Consider the following 20,404-nt stretch of genomic DNA (forward strand, 5'->3'; position numbering starts at 1 on the left):
TCTATATAAAACAATGTATATTTTACACGGGTAAAACAAAAGCCCAGCACAACAAAACAGTAACATTTTGTGGCAGACATCATGGACTTAGTGATAAAAGTTTTCTACTATTTCCTCTTATTTTGTTTATTTGTTTGTTTGTTCGTGTATACATAACACATAAAAAACAATAAATTCCTATACGCAATAAATGGTAAACGAAAGACGAAAACCAGGTCAAGGAATGAATGGCGTCTTTAAATAAAAACAAGTCTTAAAGGATTTTCGTGTATACGCCATCGAATAGAAGAAGCAATCGTAAAAAAAAAAGGAAAAAGAAAACAAAAACTCATTATTTTGTTCGTTAAAATCTTTGACTTGTAATTAGCCCCAAACGAAAGCCCAGGAATAACATATACAAATACAAATACAAATGTAAAGTGAACTTTAATTTATTTCATTTTATATAAAGTTTTATCTTTTCCCGTTTTAAAGAAGTGAACGGTAACTCCGATAGATGACATTATTAGAAATAGCAAATGAAAGGACCTTTAAAACAAAGCTCTAAAAATGAGCTAACCTCAAGTGCTAGCACACCAAAGGAAATTGAATTTCTGCATATACTTCGAATATTTGTACACTTGCTTAGCAAGTAATTTCAGTTTTGTTTTGAAACCTCCTTTTAAGGGCCTAATAAGTGGCTGTAAAGCAAACAAATAAACCTTGCCTTCATGTAATACATATACACTTGATCATCGGGAATAGCATAGCCATCTAAAGGCTTTATTGAAATCAGCAGAATTCCCGTTTCAATCTCTTTAGGTTAAACTTAGAAATAAGCTAAGGTAGTCTCAAGATTTTACTTAAAATAAGTGTACAGAGAGAGCTGAGTTTTTCAATATGTTTGCAAAGGCTTTAGCTTTTACGGATGCATTACTCTTTCGACATACCTAAGGTGTATATCATTTTATCTTTACAGTAAGCCAGTTAACGGGTAAGCAAAATTTCGTTTTCTTCAGATTTGAGTACACTTGACAGTCGTACATTCAGAATATGAAACTGGCCAAGAATTTACGATTACTTTGTGATTTTTTTGAAGCTTCCTTCGGTTATAAAGCTTCTAGAAAATGAAGTTATGACACATTAAAAAATTGGTGGGGCCAAGACTTCCCTTTTCGGTACAAGTACTACAGGATCGCTCATAGAACATGCAACACATGCAAATTTTTGTAAATTCATCTGGTATAGTTTATGAGTAAAAAACTAGTCTTTTAATCAATTTGGAAAGCTGATTGAACTCAGTTTACGTGCTGACACTATAGGCGTGTCCTTTGACCGATTTGGCTCAGCTTCAAGTGCGTGCAAGAACTTCCAATGTTTCTGCCAAATTTGCTTCTACCAAGAAAACTTACAACAGCCCTTGCACAGACAGCCAGGCGGACATTCTTATATCGATTTAGAATTTGATGCCGATCAAGAATATACATACTTTCTGGGTTCTCTGAAGCTTCCTTCTGAGTGTTGCAAATGTTTTGACAAAATGAATACACAGCTCATCCTTTAGTGAGGGGTATAAAAATGTTGCCATTTTCAATATTTCTCGACAAAATTAGACGAAAATAGCGGGTGTGAAGAATTTGTAGGCCCCTTATAATATGAATATACTTGCCAGAAATAAGCGCTTATTCGCGAAAAGAGGTAAAGAATTAAATGTTCTTTGCCAAAAGACTTTCACGTTTCAGGAATCCCGCCTATATACAAAGTTATGTTCCGTGTACCGCTTTGATTATAATATGTTAACTTATGTTTTAGTGTACATGTGTCACACTCAATGTGTGAACAATCAAACCATCCATTCTTTGAATATCATAATTCCTAAGACCAGGTGTATGAGGAGTGCCAAGGAAAAAGCCTTACCAAAGTATGATGGACCTTAGCGATGTATAGCGCACGTTCTGCACAGATTTTCTCCTCAGAATAAAATGAAATTACATCTACAGCTCGTTTTCCATCGAACACATTTCCTTCATCTTGTTCATAGCCCCGTTTTTGTCTTTGCTCTCTTGGCATACAAAAGAGTTTTGCGATAAATGTGGTTTCGCCCTAATTTTCATACATATCTCCAAAAAAACCCATTGATTCAATATATTAATGATGAGGTTAAATTAGTCTTTGCTTTTCATTGTTTTCAAACATACAATCTATTAGTTTTCCTTTTCCATTCCCGTTTAATCACACTGGCCGGTGCCGAGTGGCCTTCCGATTTACTACATTAATGAATTAAACTTGCATATGTATAGACGTATGTTCATAGAAACTTTGTTCATATTTTCCCTTAATAAATATATTTTACAAAAGTACAATACATTTGTTTGTTTGTTTTAGTTCATTTTAGTAACATTTGTATGAAAATTCAAACACAAGAATCCGAAATTGTAGAGACTTCGTCGCCATGCTTAAGGGTTGTGGTTTAATGAAACACAAAAGGCTGCGTGAATAATAATAGCACTTATATAGCCTACATGGAATGCATTTATTTTTGATGCCCTTCTACATAGCTGAAGCATCGAGAGGGAAGAAAAGAGAATGTGGGCAATAGAATCCAGTTTACCATTCAATTCAATTCAAATCAATTAAGTTCACCTTGTGGTCATTTCAATGATATGCAAAATGTTACACGTACATATATCGTAGATGGTAACAACAACAATTATATCATTTCATATTTTATGCAATGGGTCCGAATAGAAAAAGCTAAAGAAAGAAAGGTAGAGAGAGACAGAAAGAGAGAGACAGAGAGAGAGAGAGAGAGAGAGAGAGAGAGAGAGAGACAGAGAGAGAGTGAGAGAAAGAGAAAGAGAAAGAGAAAGTCTTCTGCAATGTGCCTTCGTTTGAATGCAGAATATTCATAAAGCAAAACAGAAGATAAAAGCTTATGCATGAAAACCTACGCAAGATTGCATACATTGAAAATGTTAATAAAGAGCTGGAAGCATTTCATAGGAACTTTACGGCTAACTTTCAAAGACAGAGAATGCTGCAGATAGAGGGAAAAGTGACAACTCTTTGTTACAGCTGCTGGATTCAAGACTTAAAAAATTCGATTAACATCACAAAGATGCTTTTTTTTAATTGAATTTTTATTAATTTCATCTTAAATCTCCATTTACTATAATAGAAATTGCTAACATTTATTTTCTAAAAACAAAAAGATAAATAAATTAATAAATTTATATAGCTCCACCTACACGACTACCTCATCTTTGTACTTTCCTATTTTACCTAACAAAAGTGTCAATTTGTGTAACAGACAGAATGAATAGAATTATTTTACTTATGCTTGCTTGATTGCTTTATTGCCAGCCCTGTCACTCTGTCTGTTACACAAACAAAAAAGTAAAAAAAAAAACAAAAAGTATTCTAGACGAGAATCTGCTGTTTACAATAAATCGTGTGCGTGTATTCCACCAAGCGCCCAAACAACGCATCAAATGTATAAAAACAAGATATTATTAGAACTGCTATGCACAGCTCTTCCCTTCACTTCATTTGCTGAGTAAATTTGCAGCGCCCAAAGACCTAATAAACACTTTATATCGCTTTCCTTTCCCTTTTAAACCTCGCTATTAACCATTTTTTTATCCATCTTAATATAAATACCTTGCACCGTTTGCGATGTATTAAGCTTTTACGGACATGAGATAAACACCGACCTTTTATCACATCAATCGATTCCAAATTGGTTTCTCGTTCGTGTGGATTTATTTGGGAACCATGAATCTCCTTACCACCTTATGAAAAAAGGTTGTTACTGTTAAGGTTTAACTTACGTGTGTCCTTCTGAGTTAACTTAATAAGTGATTTACTCGCTTGTTTTGTTAGGGAAGCTTAACTTCAATATTCTGGAAACTTGATAAAACTAAGTCAATGTAGACATAGATACGAACTGTTCAGCCCGTCCAGGTCACCCTTTCTAAAAATCTAAATGATGCTCCAGTATCGGACTCTTCAGATATTAACATATCAACTATCGTTAACCTTAATTCTAAAACGTACTTTTATAACAACTTATGCCATTATGTGCCTCTTACTTTCCTATGGGAATAATTAAAATGTTATTGTTTTTGTTTTTACTTTGAATTCATTCATTTATCTACACAAGCTATATATAAACGAAATATAATATTGTAACGTTATAATGCCTTTTTGTGATTCTACATTTTTAATCAATTTGTTTTCAGATTAAGTTCGCACCACTGAATTGTAATTGTTAGGATAGTATGCGTTTTATTTACTATTCCTACGGGATGTATTTACAAATTATTTACAGCAACTTATAGTTACAACGTTTCAATTCTCCTTTTGGGTCTTTCCGTTCGAATATTGCAATTCAACTCTCTTGACTCGACTCACTTTATGCTTCGCAAATATTCTGCCTATATACCATTTTACGAGCAAGTTACTAGTACCTATCTTTATCCTGACATAACTCAAACATATCATTTTCAGCTAAACGTTCCGCTAGTTGCTGACAATCGCCAGCTGCATGAGGCAGGTAAGCCCTTCCGATAGAATTTGGTGGCTTAAAAAACCGACTAGTGTTCATCTCAAACTACAAAATGTGGAATTTTCCTAATAATATTATAAGCAGATCGCATAGTTTTTGATTTCAAATTCTATAAAAAAAAAAAAAAAAAAACCTAAAAAAAACATGCCAAAAATAAATTTCTTGATGCAAGCTCCGCATGAGTTCATAGCTCGTAAATAATTAATCAGTGTTATGCACACTTCCACAAAACATCTCTGTCCACGGTCGGGGACCGTTTTGCGATTCCTTTCTAATTGTAAGAATCTGAACAATAAGATAAAAAAGATAGTTTTGGAAATGCAAAAAATTGTAGTCAGAAAATATAAGCTCAAAGCTCAAATGAATTCAGCACCTACGGATTATCACATCTCGCCTATGTCGCAACTAAATGAACGTTTCATCTTCATAGCTTCATATGATTCTTAAGTTGAATTAAATATATGTACTGATATCGATTTCAAGCTTTCTCATCTTCACATCAACTTGGGAGTTCACTTCTAGCTCGGATCTATACTGGCCGTGAGTGCACATTCTTTTCTTTCTTTTCTCTCACTGGTTTATTTATACATGGATATCGTTTGCTTATGCTTCCTTTATTTTTCATACTTCACGAAAGTTAAGTCCCAATCCCTTTTAAGTCTTTACACCATTCAGCTGGTGCTTAATTGTAGCAGAATTTTACATCTAAACAAATAAGTAAAAAAAACTATCTGTCCGTCTGTCGCATTTTTTCTGTCTATATCCTATTTCACTTCTCCTAAATATATAAACTTTGTCCCCGTCTTTCGGTCCGATAGCTTACTTCAATCTATTGGTTACATATTAAACTTGTGCTCTGTCTGCCCTTTCGATATCTGTCCAAGAAACTTCATTACAGGTAGCAATCGTATTTTGAAATCTTTTATCAAATTTGTGACACTGACATATTTTGACCAAATGTTAAACCTTTTTTGCAAAGGCACTTGGACCGTTTTTAAAATAGCTTCTCGTTTAAATCCCTATTCAGAATAATTTCTCAATAATATTCTGCCATACTAGGGTGATTGGGAAAATTTCAATGAGATAAAACTGTTTCTTGACCTAAGACGCAGATGTCATGCTATTTTGATGTAGGATGTTTCGTGACCGACGTATAGTGACTATAATATTTTATCTTATCTTTGAATTTTTTAAATAGCATTTTGAAGAGAGCATTTTAATATAAATCTACATAAACTTGCTAATAAATAACCAATACTCCTATAACTTAATACAGCTTAAAAAAGAAATATTAAAATGGAACAAAAAAAATAAATAAATAATAAATTAAGAAAAATCATAACCAGCATCAAATTTAAAATGAAATTTTATCGATATTTTAACAAAATAAATAATTCAGGCAAGGCATACATTTATAAACAATTTTTTTGTGACATAAAACTTGAAATTTAATTGCTAAAGCAAAATCTTAAGTCGAGAAAATTAGTTTTAATTGCATTACAGAACGTACTAAGCTCGACCAAAGATCTGCCATAGTCAGAATTACAAGATTAGATATAAGAAAAAAACATTTGCGTATGTCTTCTACTCTTATGAAGTTTCCAGAAGTTATTGGAAAAATATTCTTTTCCGTAAACCTTGGAAACTTTTTATTTTTCACTTAACTTGAATGAATTCATTAAAAAGCCTATAAAAAACAACAAATAAAAGTGCTATAATCTTACAAGGCCAACTATGAGATACCCTACACCACTTTGCTTAACCAGTTAACTCTGTCGACCTCTTTCTCGATATTCTCGTCTATTCGTCAAACACAGAGGGTGTGTATGAAATAAGGTTTTAGTGAAACGCCTTTACAAAATGACAAACATATTTTCTAGAATCCCTTATTACGGCTAATACATGTTCATAATGATAAAAACTTATGAAGAAATCCGACAAGGGAGGATGGGCAGATCATGACATATACACACTTAACTGATTAATTAGTAACACATTAAAAATTGTACACTATTTTTATTTAAATCCATAATTTAAACGAAAAGCCCTAATATCTGAGGATATCCAGGTCAACAAAACTGGTCTCAATTTAACAAACCTAATTCACTTTTGATAGATTTTATTCACCTCCAGTTGCTGCCGTCACAACATACCACAACTTAGAGTTTGTCGCCTCACGTTCAAGAGTCCCTATGGATTGCGCGGTTCAACAAATAGATCTATGTCCCTATGGTTAAGTTACCAAGAATCAATTTGCATCAGAAAATATAGTGAAAACTAGACTTTTTTTGCATTTAAAAGTTTATTTTTTATTAGAGCCACCATATAGTTTGGGATCCATTAAAATGGATTTACTTGGTCCAAATTCGATAAAATTAAGTTTTGTATTAAACTATTATTATGAGCGAATTTTTATCAATAAACATTGAAAATTAGGCCCTTCTATCATATAAAGATTCAGTTTCCGTAGGAATGGTGATATGGCAAGAGATTCAAAGTATTTCATCGAAAAGCACCGGACGGACGGACGGATAGATAAGCTTAGATCAGAATGAAAAGAAAGAAAATGAATGTACATCAAGCCACTCTGAGTGTTGCAACCGTTCGCACAAACTTAGTACAACTTGCACCACAACTGGTGGAGGGAGAGTATTGCTGCAAAGCATGGCTTAATATAATTTTTTCAAATTTAATTCAATTAATTGCTGCGCAAATCCTTTCAAAATCGTACTCGTGCTCTTTCTATTTTTAATAACATTTTTTTCTCAATATCTTTGACCATTTCTTGTCACACTTCCACACAAAATTGTTCCCTCTTCCTTTTTATTCTTTAGTAATAATAATAATGCCGTGTAACACACAATGTCAGGTCATAAACGCAATCATAAAATTTTGTAGGTGTATGTTGTGAGTGACGGTGATGATTATGTCGTGCGGGCTTATGTTATTCCCTTATATTGTGCTTCTGTTTTCGTTATGTCAGACTGTTGCGTTATTATTATTTATATGCGTTGACATGGTTATTATACATGCGTTTTCGGTAGTATTTTTTTTTCTTTTTTTTTTTTTTTGTTATTTTAATTTTTTAGAATGTTTTCGCCGCTATTGTTAGGTCGCGTTGGCGTGACTTTTCTTTATCGCTATACTGTACATTCCTGAGTTTGCCAATAAAGACTTTTTTTTATAACTTTTTTGTTTTCGTTTGTTGTTACCACAATGGCTTGTAAAACATTATTACCACTGTTGCATATTGTAACGGTTTGTTTTTATGATACATTTTTTTATACCTGTTATATATTTAATTTTTTTTTGCTTTTTAGAAAAAATTTACTGACAATTATTTGCGTCGGCAGAGAAGCCGATTTCTTGCTAGGTAAGTAAATCTACAATGTTTTGCTGATTGTTTACCAAACTAAGGGGAATAATTCGGCCAACAGATGTTTAACGATAGATTTATTACTAAATATCTTAGGTCAACAGCTCTCCTGCCGACATGAAATTTCTCTCATCTTTAAAATAATTAATTTATTAAACGGAATCAACATACGAAAAGAACAGACGATGGTCACTATTGTGTGATAGAAGTCTTTTTCCGGCCTTGGAGTGTTTTTTGCAAACTTGATTCCTAACGACACAATTTTTTGCTTCGTCTAATTGAGATCAAATGTTAAACATTTTCGTATATAATTTTAAATGATTGGACTCTGCCGACAGCTAACGCAGCTTACTGGATTACTTTATTTATGAGCGTAGCCTATTGCCTGAATTCGCGACTGAATTCGTCCACCGAGTAGCATAGCGTACCACTTTATTGCAAGCAGATGCCGTTTCATATCATTCATTGTTTCAATTGTTTTACCCATGGCTGAAACATGTTGAATACTCTTGTTCAAATCGGATGTCGCTTTTTAATTCCAGCTTCCATCACGCAGCGTATTTTATTAAAAGAAGGTCGTTAAAATAGAAACACAACCCAATATTGTTGTTGATATATGCTGCACATTAAGCAACCAAGTTTTGTGAATGTAAAGATTCGATCAATTTCTGAGAAGTACGACCTTTGCAATGAAAATCGTGATCATGCTTGACCTCCGCAATGTTTGCCTAACACAATTCACAAATTTTGAACCTCTTGAATTAATCTTCTTTTCCACAAACTTTCGTGTCTGTTTAACACAGAAACATCAAAAAGTGTATAAGTGCAGCACAGCTGATCTCTTCTACAAGTCTTTTCCTCCATTTATATAAGAGGAAGATCAAAACATTCGCAGGCCGCAAACTGTGGCACCTTTATAATCCTTCTGACAGAATATGGTTGTTAATGAAAAGTTATTCAAATCAATTAGTAGGCGCTCATGGTGCCAAATACGGAACGGTTGATGAATCTTTGAAAATCAAAAATCTGCTAAAAAAACTGCCACAACATAACCTCAAAAAAAGGAAGAATGCCGTGTGTAACACGTGTGAAACACTCCCATAGAAAGACCTTGTTAACGTTAAGTATGTGTTTTAGCTAAATGAATGAATACAGTGGTCCTCCTCTCCTCCTCTTTCGTTTACTCGTTTTGTTATCGCTATTGTAAAGTCCTTAAAATTATTGTAAACAGAATGATTTACTTGAAATATCCATTTTACTCTGATGATGGGATACGAACAAAGCATGTCCGTTCAATCAAAATTGATTAGATTTTCAATCGCAAAAATTTAACAATTACATCGATAGCAAGATAAATCGTCTCAGCTGACATTGATTACACTGTAATTTTCATGAATGTCCGTTTTAATGGTTAAATCTTATAAACATTGATCAACAACAACTGCAATAATGTCAACAACAGAGCAAGAGATAGGCAATGAGTTTGTAATCAAATATGAAATACAATTTCGAGAATTTTCATCATCTATCTATAGGAATTTAAGCGCTATTCAAAGCGAATATATTTCAAACAATGTAAATTGGCACTTATTATCAGAACGATAGTATACTCCCGTCCGATAGTATCGACTATTTTACATATTTGTACGAAATACGATAAGCAACTTTTTTTTTGCCCAAAATGACATCAACTGCCGCTTTATACATTATATAGCTAAGCATTAATTGCGGCCCTAAATACCGCAAAGCGAACGGAAGATGATTTGCCTCCTGTTTGACGTATACGTTCAAATAATAGGTCAAATGAATTCAAATCCATTTCTTCGCTATCTAAAAGTCAATACAATCGTCATTGCCTGAAGGTATACGGACTTTGGCGTACGGTTTGTAAACCAAATAAATACAAACATCACGATATAAAAGTGAAATAGATTCGTTCGATTTCGCAATATTTTCAAACTATATTTAGCTATGCTTGCATCTCCATCCAAGGCAATCGTTGCATTCCGTGTAGCAAAGCAGATTTCCAGTATTAAACTTGAATTACATAACGTATTACTCTCATTCTCAGCGTTAAAGAAAGACCACAATAACAGCAACCTGCGATTTTGGTGAACTTTTACAGAATCTTTTGCAGACTTTGTCAAATATTATTTAATAATTGTTTTCCTTAGTTTGTGTTGTGCATTAACCTCAAAATAGAGACGCGGGGCCTTCGTTTAGCTTAAAATTCCACTTCTCTATTACTTCTCTGTCAATGTCGTGTGTGTACTAAGAACATAGGCAATAATAATGCAACGCATAACAGGATGAACACATACAACAGTTTGTATTAACTCTGAAAAATTGGCTAAGTTTGTTTTAACTGTTCTTCAGTATTATTTTCTTTTTGTGCCATGCATAACTTGTGAGACAATAGGAGCAGTACATGAGGAGGCACGAAATCGTCTTTTCTTTAATGCTATCAATCGATTTAGAATCATTTTTCGAATCGACTTCACTACATATGACTGTCTGTCATTCCGTTCATCTAACGTCTGATCAAGTATGTTTGCGTCCTATTCAAAAACCACAATTATCATAATCAAAAATTAGTCACGTCCTTTCATATCCTTCTACAACATACAATAAGAAATAATATTTTGACATGCCAATTGAATACCAAATAATTTCGATGGGATGGGATCATCATTTGATAAGCCTTGATATGGCAACTAGACGTAAGTATTGAAATTGTATGAGGCAAACAGTTAAAGCACTTTATTAGACGAAGCTGTGTAGGATATTTGACAGTCGGGCTAATCCAACTATGAAATTTTAACCGGTTTATTTTCTAAAAAGACTTTCTAACTGCTAGGGAAACATGCGCGCAGTCTCAGTATTCTTTCTATTCAATAAACAATTTTCAAAGCAAGCGATTAATTGAAAAAAAACTGTATTCTTTTTCCAGTAAACATTTCAATTACAATTAGTTGAAAAAAAAAAAAAATTAAATAAATTTATATTAACTTTAATAAGCGCCGATGAAATCCGTAAAGAAAAAATTTTATACACATTGGCTTAATATTGATTAACATTCTTTCGATTGGATTGATTGGGAGTTAAGCTGATTAATACCATTGAAACGTTTATTATTTAATTACTTTATGGCTTAATATAAACCTTTATTAAACATTTTATAGCTCTAATGAAATAATGTTTTGTATTTAATAGCACAATAATTCAGTCTAGGCATTTATGCGTCTAGTAAAGTATGATCGACATTTTAAGAACTATTCATTTATTAAATAAATATTCACAAATTATTTCATTAATGAAAATTTTTCATTAATTGCAATCAATCATAGGAGTATTTGACGGGAAAAGTGGAAAGTTTTACTATGAATGCGACAAAAACGCTGCATAAGACTGGAAAAAGAATGCTGATGTTGTTCAGGCCTAAGATGTGTTCTCAGATTTTGCAATAGTTAGCACAAAAGAAGTAATTCGCTCAGAAAAAGTCAGTAAAAAAGCTAAGAATGAAAGGAAAAAAACGGACCAAACAACCATAAGCAAGCGTGTCAATGCCAACGAAAAACTAAATGTCGATCACTATATCTAAATGTTTAGGAAATTGCTTGAATTATAGGATAATCTTTGTGAGCAATTTTCACTTTTTTAATTTACACGATAAAATTAATTTGCACAAAATTTCTATAGAATTTTTTAAACAATTTAATTTTAAAATTAATCTTTTTCGCGTCCGTTGCTTATTTTAATATTTATACAAAAATGATGTCAATTTCATGTGTACAATTTAATGAAGCTTTCTCTTAATTCCATTTTAATATAGGTTTTAAAACCACAATTTTAATGAATCAGTGCAAAGGAAAAATAACGGCATTCACTCTTCGCATATTCTATGTCTCATTATCTAGCAAACCCCAATACATCAATGCTGTACAAAAAAAAAAAAAAACGAAATGACGTTGGCAAACTGGCGAACTTCGCTCATCTGCCATCTACCAATTTTTATACCCGATATTTCCACGGTGTTCCACCAGATTTCAAGTCAATTGCTTCCCGATTGTAATGTATAGAGGAAAAATTATAATGAGAGTTGTGAAAACATTTAGCCGCTATTTTAGGAGCGCTTTCATGAAACTAGTTTTGAAAATTTCGAAGTTTAATTCTGAATTATAACGTGGACAGACGGACGGACGAGCGAAGTTTATTTTATCTGATATCCTATGGCAGAAGAAAACGATCTCTTTTTTCTTATTGAATATTACAAACGTTCAATTTAATATACTAAAGTTTTCCGGTAGCGCCTCTTTTCGACCAGAAATTCTGATGCAATTTATGTGAAGCATTAATATTGTAAAAATTACTTTTCACACGCCCATATGCTTATTTACATTCACATGCATATTTTTATAAATTAATTTTTATAAATTTATATATATGTATATATATAAAAATATGTGCGCCTATGCGCTCATAAACATGTATATTGTGACATAGTTTATTGTAAACGTTTTATTATTATTTAGTGTAGTTTGTCAAACAAATAGACTATAACGTACGTGTGTGTGGGTAATCATAACAGCAAAATATCGTTTAAGTATGACACACAAATGGATGAAGACTTAGCTTTGATATCTATATATATATATATATATATATATGTAACCATAATCATAATTATATTTTCTGAATTACACTAAGTATCTCGTCGAAAAAATTAGAAAAATTTAAGTCTTCCTTTTTTTTATTATTCCTACATCTACATCCTCGCTTGGAAAAGTAGCCGTCTAACTTAAAGAATATTAGGAGTTTGGCACGACGCAAGGAATTCATAGTGTATAATATATAATAATCGAAAAGAGAGAAAGAAAGAGAGAGAGAGAGAGACAGAGAGAGAGAGTGAGAGAGCGAGAGAGCGAAAGAGCGAGAGAGAGAGAGTTAACATCACCTTGATTTTAGCGCGGTTTTTAAGCTCTTGGCTTGCCTTTTCCGCGATATTAGCACAATTGATCAGCTATTTTCGGGACGCATGCGCGGGTACAAGTTCCATTTCATTTCATTTCGTAAATAAAGTTTAATGGACCTTTCTCGCTCAACAAGGTCACATCGCAAAATCGGGGAACATACTTTTCGTGTCGTACAAAATCAGGCGCAATTGGAACACTAATGACGCGTACGATGTGAAAATTGACACACAATCTGTCTGCCACAATGCTACTAATTTTAAAAAAATATATTTCGGATAGTCGATTTACCCGCGCACTCGAACTGGAATATTCATCTTACTTTTTGGTTACAGTATTCGCAGAATTCGGATGGGCTTTTGCTTAACTGTCAACAAAAAACAGAAGCCATTTGTACCCGAGTCAAATTGTTTTCTAATGGCGTTACAAATTGAATAGTTCCCTTCATTTTTCAATAAATAGAATTATTTAGCTTAATAGTTAAGCTGATGGATAACCACAGGTTGTTTCATTGTGTAACACGTAGTCTTAGAATTAAGTTAATATGAAAAACAAAGCGCAAACAAGTGCTCTATCAAAAGTATGACATCGTTATGTCGGGAATTCGTTCCGTGACTTCAAAGATCTTATATGCTCAACATATCAAAAGTACGTCGCAATTTAACTGGATTGTCCGGTAGGATAAAGTTGAGATTACGTTGAGATTGAAATAACTATAGAAAAAGGTTCTTTTTATTCTCTTGAATAGTATATGAAAAGCACTCACAATGCAGCTAATTATGTAATGAGAAGGCGGGAGGAGTGTAAAACCGTATTGAACTTTAAACTGTCGATCCTGTTAGATATTATGATATCAATATTTTCGCCTTTAACTATATATATATATATATATATATAACTATATATAGCAGTGCAGCAATGGACATGATACTTTTTCTGTCTGACTTTTAGTTGTGCATATATGTTGTATCAACAATAAAATGTTATGCTGATGATGACATGATTGCTTTTGCCAGATTTTTCCCAAAAAAAAAAAAAAAAAAAAATTTATGTCTAAATCAACGTCAATTTTTAATATTAGCATTTGATTGTTAGAAAGTGCTATCATTGCAAGGGTCATAAAGCAGGCCGGCTCTATTGCTCGTGTTGGTCAAAGTTGGTATGAACTTACAATTTATCGTGCATTTTTACACTTTTTATACCCCACAACACTTGTGGTGCAGGATACGTTAAATTGATACGGACGTATGTAACACCTGGGAGGGCCTAAGAAAGACCCACCTTTTTATACCTATCTAGACTTGTCTGCCCGTCTGGTGTCTGTTCATCTATTTTATGTTCAAACTACAGGTCGCAATTTTTGAGATATTGATTGATAAAATGCGATGTACTGAGATGCGTTGACGCCAGCTATTGAAAATGATTGGGGTCTGGCCACTTCTCGACATTTACACATTGGAAATTGGTGAAAAGAATTTTTGCTCGGCTGCGACAATTTCATAGCAAAAATTACTTCATAATAGTAAATTGACATAGAAATCAACCTTATCGAATTTACAGCACTTAGGTTGATTTTCTGGATACCACCACATGTAAGAATTCCTTCGATACGCCGGCTTTCGCAAAAATATATGTTATATTTGGCGTATTACTACCAAAACGAGTGAATAACTTTATTAGGCGAAGATGTGTAGGGTATCTAACGTTCGACCTTGCCCTACTGTAATGTTCTTGTTAAATGTTAGCGTGTGAGACATGGAATGTTGTTCCATTTGGGCTGCCGCATAGGCGAGTAGTAGACAAAAGTGCCGAATACCAAGTTGGTTTTCGCAAGTTCAAATCTCAGTGCGATAGGGTTTACCTGACCGTAGCTCTGGCGAGTGTTTGCCCATTGGGCAAACGTCTATTAATATACGACCATTCTCTGCCTCTCTTTCTTTCTCTTTACCCATATGTTTCTCATCATCATCGTGTTACACGTACATTGAGGGACTGCTCATATTAAGCTAAAAAAAGGAAAAATAATCTGTTAGCTTATAAAAGCTTCCGCGATTCAACTAAAAGTGAGATAGTTTTGCTCTAATACTGAACTATAGTTTTTCACTATAACGGGCTCTAATCTACCTTTCAGAACATTACAGCAGTAAAGTTTTTAGATAAAGTTAAAAGCACAATCGATTGAACGATAAATTGTTTCTTCTCTTCCTTATTGTAATAATTGTTGCTTTAACATATTTCGGTAACATACTTCTCCATGAAACAAAAAACCTAATGATGTTGTCGTTACCAACGTTCATTAAAGTAATTTGCCTTCAAGTAATTTAATACTTGATATCATCGCGTTCCATATAAACACCAGTTAAGGGAAATGTTGTTGCAAGTGTGTCAGGTTAATCGTACAATTAACATTAAATATTCCACACGTTTCGAAGATACGAAACAATCCACTTTATAATCATAGTTGCCTGGCATCACAAGTAAACTGAGCTTCACAAATATATTCACTGATCAGATCATAAAAGCTTTCTTTCTATGATTTTTCCTACATATCGGAAATACAATACAAGTCTTAGGTGAGCGAAGCTTTATGAAAAATAATTTTTAAATTGGAAAAGCCGAGAAAATTGTATACAACCAAGGTATTTAAACGCTCTATTTGACAGTGGTTCCCAATGTATTCCTGAGTCTTCTTTTTTCACCATCCGGGGGTATCAGGAGTGCTGAACATACCCTCTTTGCCGAATCGTTCTCCGTACGCGTTCAACTGTTTCCAGGCAAGGTCTACAAACAGCCCCACGCATATATGAGTTATAAATATATATACTTCCCTTCTTTTTTCTAACGCAAATAGGCGAAGAGTTGTAATATGAAAATTTGTGTGGAGTGTTTAATAGTCGGCGCCATCCGACGTAGCCCATTTCTATTTGTTTAAGATTTGTTCATGTAACATTCACTTCTCTTTTTGCAACCGATGTCCTTTTAGCCATTTGCTAATGCATACTCAAGCCCAATCCAACTTAAGCCTATCATTAGTTCTCTTAGTATTTGATCGAACAATGCAAGACCCAGAGCAACGAAATCACTAAGACGTAAACTGTTGATCCATAGTTTTAGTGTTTTTTCGACCAAGCGTACCACCTATAGCACCCATAAACAGCGGTAGGCTTTTACGGCGCAATACTTTTTTGTGCATTGAACTTCAGTAATCATAGACTTTGGGTCGGACCTACTGCTACCTTGTCATTAAGGTTATTTTTAAACAAAATTTACTTTTACTTTTTAAGTTAACTCATTTACGCTCACAATAACTGTACGAAATTCGAATCGAATTCGAATTTTAAAAGCATACGTTGCGCTGCATGTATCGAAAGACTTAACTGAAATTTCATTTGAAGCAGAAAAGTTGCATTTCCTTATTCGCTACATAAATCTGTAAAAACAATTTAAACTGCTTAACTTTAGTATAACAGAAGTCTTCCAATTTATGATAATTAAAAGTTTTGAAGAAAACATGACAAAACATCAAAATGCACAAGCTTATGTATATTCTATAGAAAAGTGACTAAATTTGAAAAGACAGACAAAGTGTTGCATTTTTCTCATACTATAGAAAATCCACTGAATATTCGCATGCAAGCATCTACGCCAACATTGGTAACAGAATGTTATTTATTTTTTCATAACGCGTATTTTTTTATCAAATTGAAATTTCAATTTCATTAAATCAACACCTACGAGAACACCATTAGGAACAAAACACAGCACCAGCACAATGCAAAATGTCAATTACTTTAAGAGTTGACAACAGATTCTTGCATCTAAATATGTGCAATGGTAAGTGTCAAACTCAATATGTATGCAAGTATATTAGTATACGTAAATATATAATGCAATCAAGCATGTGGAACGTAGCAGCAAAAAAAAAATAGTGCAAAAGCACATAAACCAACAAAAAAATAAACAAATGAACGAATGAACGAATGAACGAAGTAACAGTTATTGTTATAAAATTTTAAATTATTTTTTTTTTAGCGAATCGATGAACTAAGCAGTAAAAGAAAGCGAGTTCGATGTTAAAGCACACATACTCTGTTATCGCTTCTAGATGATAGTAACTACATTCATTTATTTATAGAAATATAGGCGCACACACTTGAATGATTTTGAATAAATTGCAATCACTTTGAATACTCTTAGTTGAGATAACATTTATAGGTAGATTTGGAAAGATGGAGATAAAAAAGAAAAAAAAAAAAACGAAAAAGACGGAATTTAGCTATGTGTTTTTCTAGGTATGATGAAGCATGGAGTTCTCGGTTAACACGATTAGTCCTAAATTTAATATAAGTTCATTTCTAATTATGGTCTGCTGCAGTATATACACAACAGGCAAAAGACAACTTCTTCAAAATGCAGTTTCTTTCAGTTGTGTAGCAAGACATACAGAGAAATTTTATACCTCCTTGTAAGCTTGAAAGTCACGTTTGATCTAAGTACCTAGAGACTGAACATAAGCCTTTTCTTAGCCTTATTTTTATACCTCTCTATCACCTGCGATAGAAGGATATATTAAGCTATTGTCGAGGTTTGCAACACTCAGAAGATCTTAAGCTAGACCCATCTTTCACGATACCTAACGATTCGGAATTACTTTTTGAAGCCATCTAAGCTTGTCTGCCCGTCCGTCCGTCTGTCTTGCGTTCAACTTGTAGTTCGCAATGTTTTGTTATGGAATTTGTTTTAACCCACGGACGAACCCTATTGGGAATGGTTCGAGTGAAGCCATTTACCACATAACAGCTTATTTCGACAAAACAATAGAGGAATAAGTGTATTAAGCAAAGTGATGTAGGGTATTTAGTTGTGACCTTTGCGCCATTACACCGTTTTTACTTGTTTAAGGTAATAAAGGCTTAATAAATAAATAATCTCATCATTGATGTGAATCAATGAACTTTACTGATAACGCTTCAGTGAATCCTTTCTCGTCATTTTCAAAAAAGTGGCTTAACTACCAAGGAGCGACATACTGGCTTCTACATAACGCCCTTATATTCTACCTGTTCTACCTGAAGATACCGATTCATTCAGATTTTACGAGGAAGCGACGACAACGTTCAATCATATTCGAATGCGCGGCCATTTGCAGGATCAGACACCAAGGGCGCAAGGCGCTGCAAAGCTAGGTGGCGGAATTCATAGAGATCCTGAGGCGAGTAAAATAGAGATTTTTAGGCCAAAGTACAGATTGCTCACCACATTGCAATTAAGACGATTATTTAGTTGATTTAACTAAACAATTTAATAACTGAGTTAATTAATTCAATTAATCAATAGAATAAATATATCATTAATTAATTAGTTAATTGAACTAATTAAAAAAATAAAATAATTGGATTAATTAAGTCGATAAATAATTGAGTATACAAATTATTATTTATCGATTAATTGATTGATTAATTATGAAATTAATTGAACTATTTAAGTGAATTAAGTAATTTATTTATTCATTTATTAATTAACAATTAATTTATAATAATTTTATACATCCCAACATTTAAATATAATGCAATGCAATTTACTACATATCCGCAAGTATTTAACTAGCAACGCTGATCTTCTCTCTCGACCAAAATATTGGGCCGACCTTCAATAACGAAAACAAACTTTGTGAAGTTTTTACGAATTACTTCCAAATTTCCTTTTATAAATCTAATAAGATGTTACGGGATTAAGACACTACTCGAACAAACGAACGAATGGAAAAACGAAATACACTGAATTTCTACGCACGTTCTATCCTTGATATTGAAGCACCCTTTCTTAGAATCTCTCCACTAATTTCACCTTTCACTTATGATCTATGCGAGCCAAAAGGTAACGACTAACCCCCAATCACTTGAAAGTTATCTCTCTGGAGTTATAATAAAATGGATATGATATCTAAAGATCAACTATAGGCTCATATATAATGGGTTAAGCAAATGCTTCACCTTCGAGTTTTTTAAGCTAAAGATAACGATGCTTATATAAAGTTTTTTACCAGCCCAATTGAAAAGTTTCTTTGGCTTAGTGGCACAGTTTTCGCTTACTTGAAGCACTTTTACTTACTGACAAAGCATCGTGTACTCCATACACACAGCTTCTAACTAGTGGCCTTTTTACAACATTTGCTCAGATTACATTATGTAATGGCGCCCACTAAAAAAACTAAAATTGCTGGTTAACAACATTTATTATTTTAATATTAATAAAATTTCATAATCATATTAAGCGTTGTTTATCTATCGCAATTTTTCTATAATGGCTCGTTTCCTTTATACGTATAGCGCTATATATCTGTATAAAAAATCAAAAGGTTATAAATGTTAAACGTTGTAATATTTGATGACACGAGCGCGCCAAGACATTGTTATCGATGAGATGGTTGCAAAAGTTCGTCTCCGCTGTACGTGTGCTGGCAGTAGAATACCAACTTTCTTACATTGAGATTTTTCCTGTCACTTACAACTAAAAACATTTACCTCTTTACTTCTTTGCTTTTTTTCGAAAAAAATAAAAATAAATAAAAGCAAAGGAGCATAAAAAAGAGAAAGAAAATCTTTATAACCTTTTTATTTACCTTATAGTTTGTCTTAAGCTCGTTACTTAAAAAAGCTCGCCGCCTTCGTCTTATCCCCAGTTATGGGTATGTATAATTTATACATTACATGCTAGAGTTACTAGATTATTGTTGTTGCTGTTGTTGCTTATCATTGTTTGCTAACGTCATCTATCGTTTGCTTTTTAGTTAATCTTAAATATCATTTACCCCAAAAAAAAAAAAAAATGTTTTCATTTTTTTTTTTCTTATTTTATCGTTCAATAAATCTGTACTTAATCACACACAAACTCTTACACATGTATGTATAAATGTTTGTCTGTCAATTTAATATCATGAACGCCATGAAACGTTTAAATAAAATTCCAAATTCTATTTACTTAACAAACAAAGTTTGGCTGGTAAGCTTGCCTGTCTGTCGGTAGGTCTGTCTATCTACTGTAAGATTGATAGTAAATTGTGAAGTGTGTTAATGCTTCTTCTTTATCCATTTTTTTTTTTTTTTAATTTTTTTGAATATTTTTAACGTAACTATGTGGATATTTTCCCTTCGGTATCCTTCTTCTTTTTTTCTCTATTATTTTTTTTTTTTTGTTATCCAAAGTAGAACTGATCTCATTGAAAATGTGTGGTTTTTATAGATAAATGATATCGTATGTGCTGAACGTTAAGGGAAGTAGAAAAGAATAGAGAAAGAAAATGTTTTTAGTATCAGAGTTGTATGCGACAGAACGCTGCTTACTTGAAGAAATGTTTGTGACTACGTTTGTTTGTTACACTAATGGAAATTTTTGGTTAGTAAATATGTTAGAGTGAAACCACATTTTTTTTACTTAGAATTCGTAATCACTTAAAACTTGAACTTTATTATGAGGCTTATACTTAAAGCTTTCGCATGCTTCTAAATGTCA

The sequence above is a fragment of the Glossina fuscipes genome, unplaced genomic scaffold, assembly GCF_014805625.2.
Source record: "Glossina fuscipes isolate IAEA_lab_2018 unplaced genomic scaffold, Yale_Gfus_2 127, whole genome shotgun sequence".
Classification (NCBI taxonomy): domain Eukaryota; kingdom Metazoa; phylum Arthropoda; class Insecta; order Diptera; family Glossinidae; genus Glossina; species Glossina fuscipes.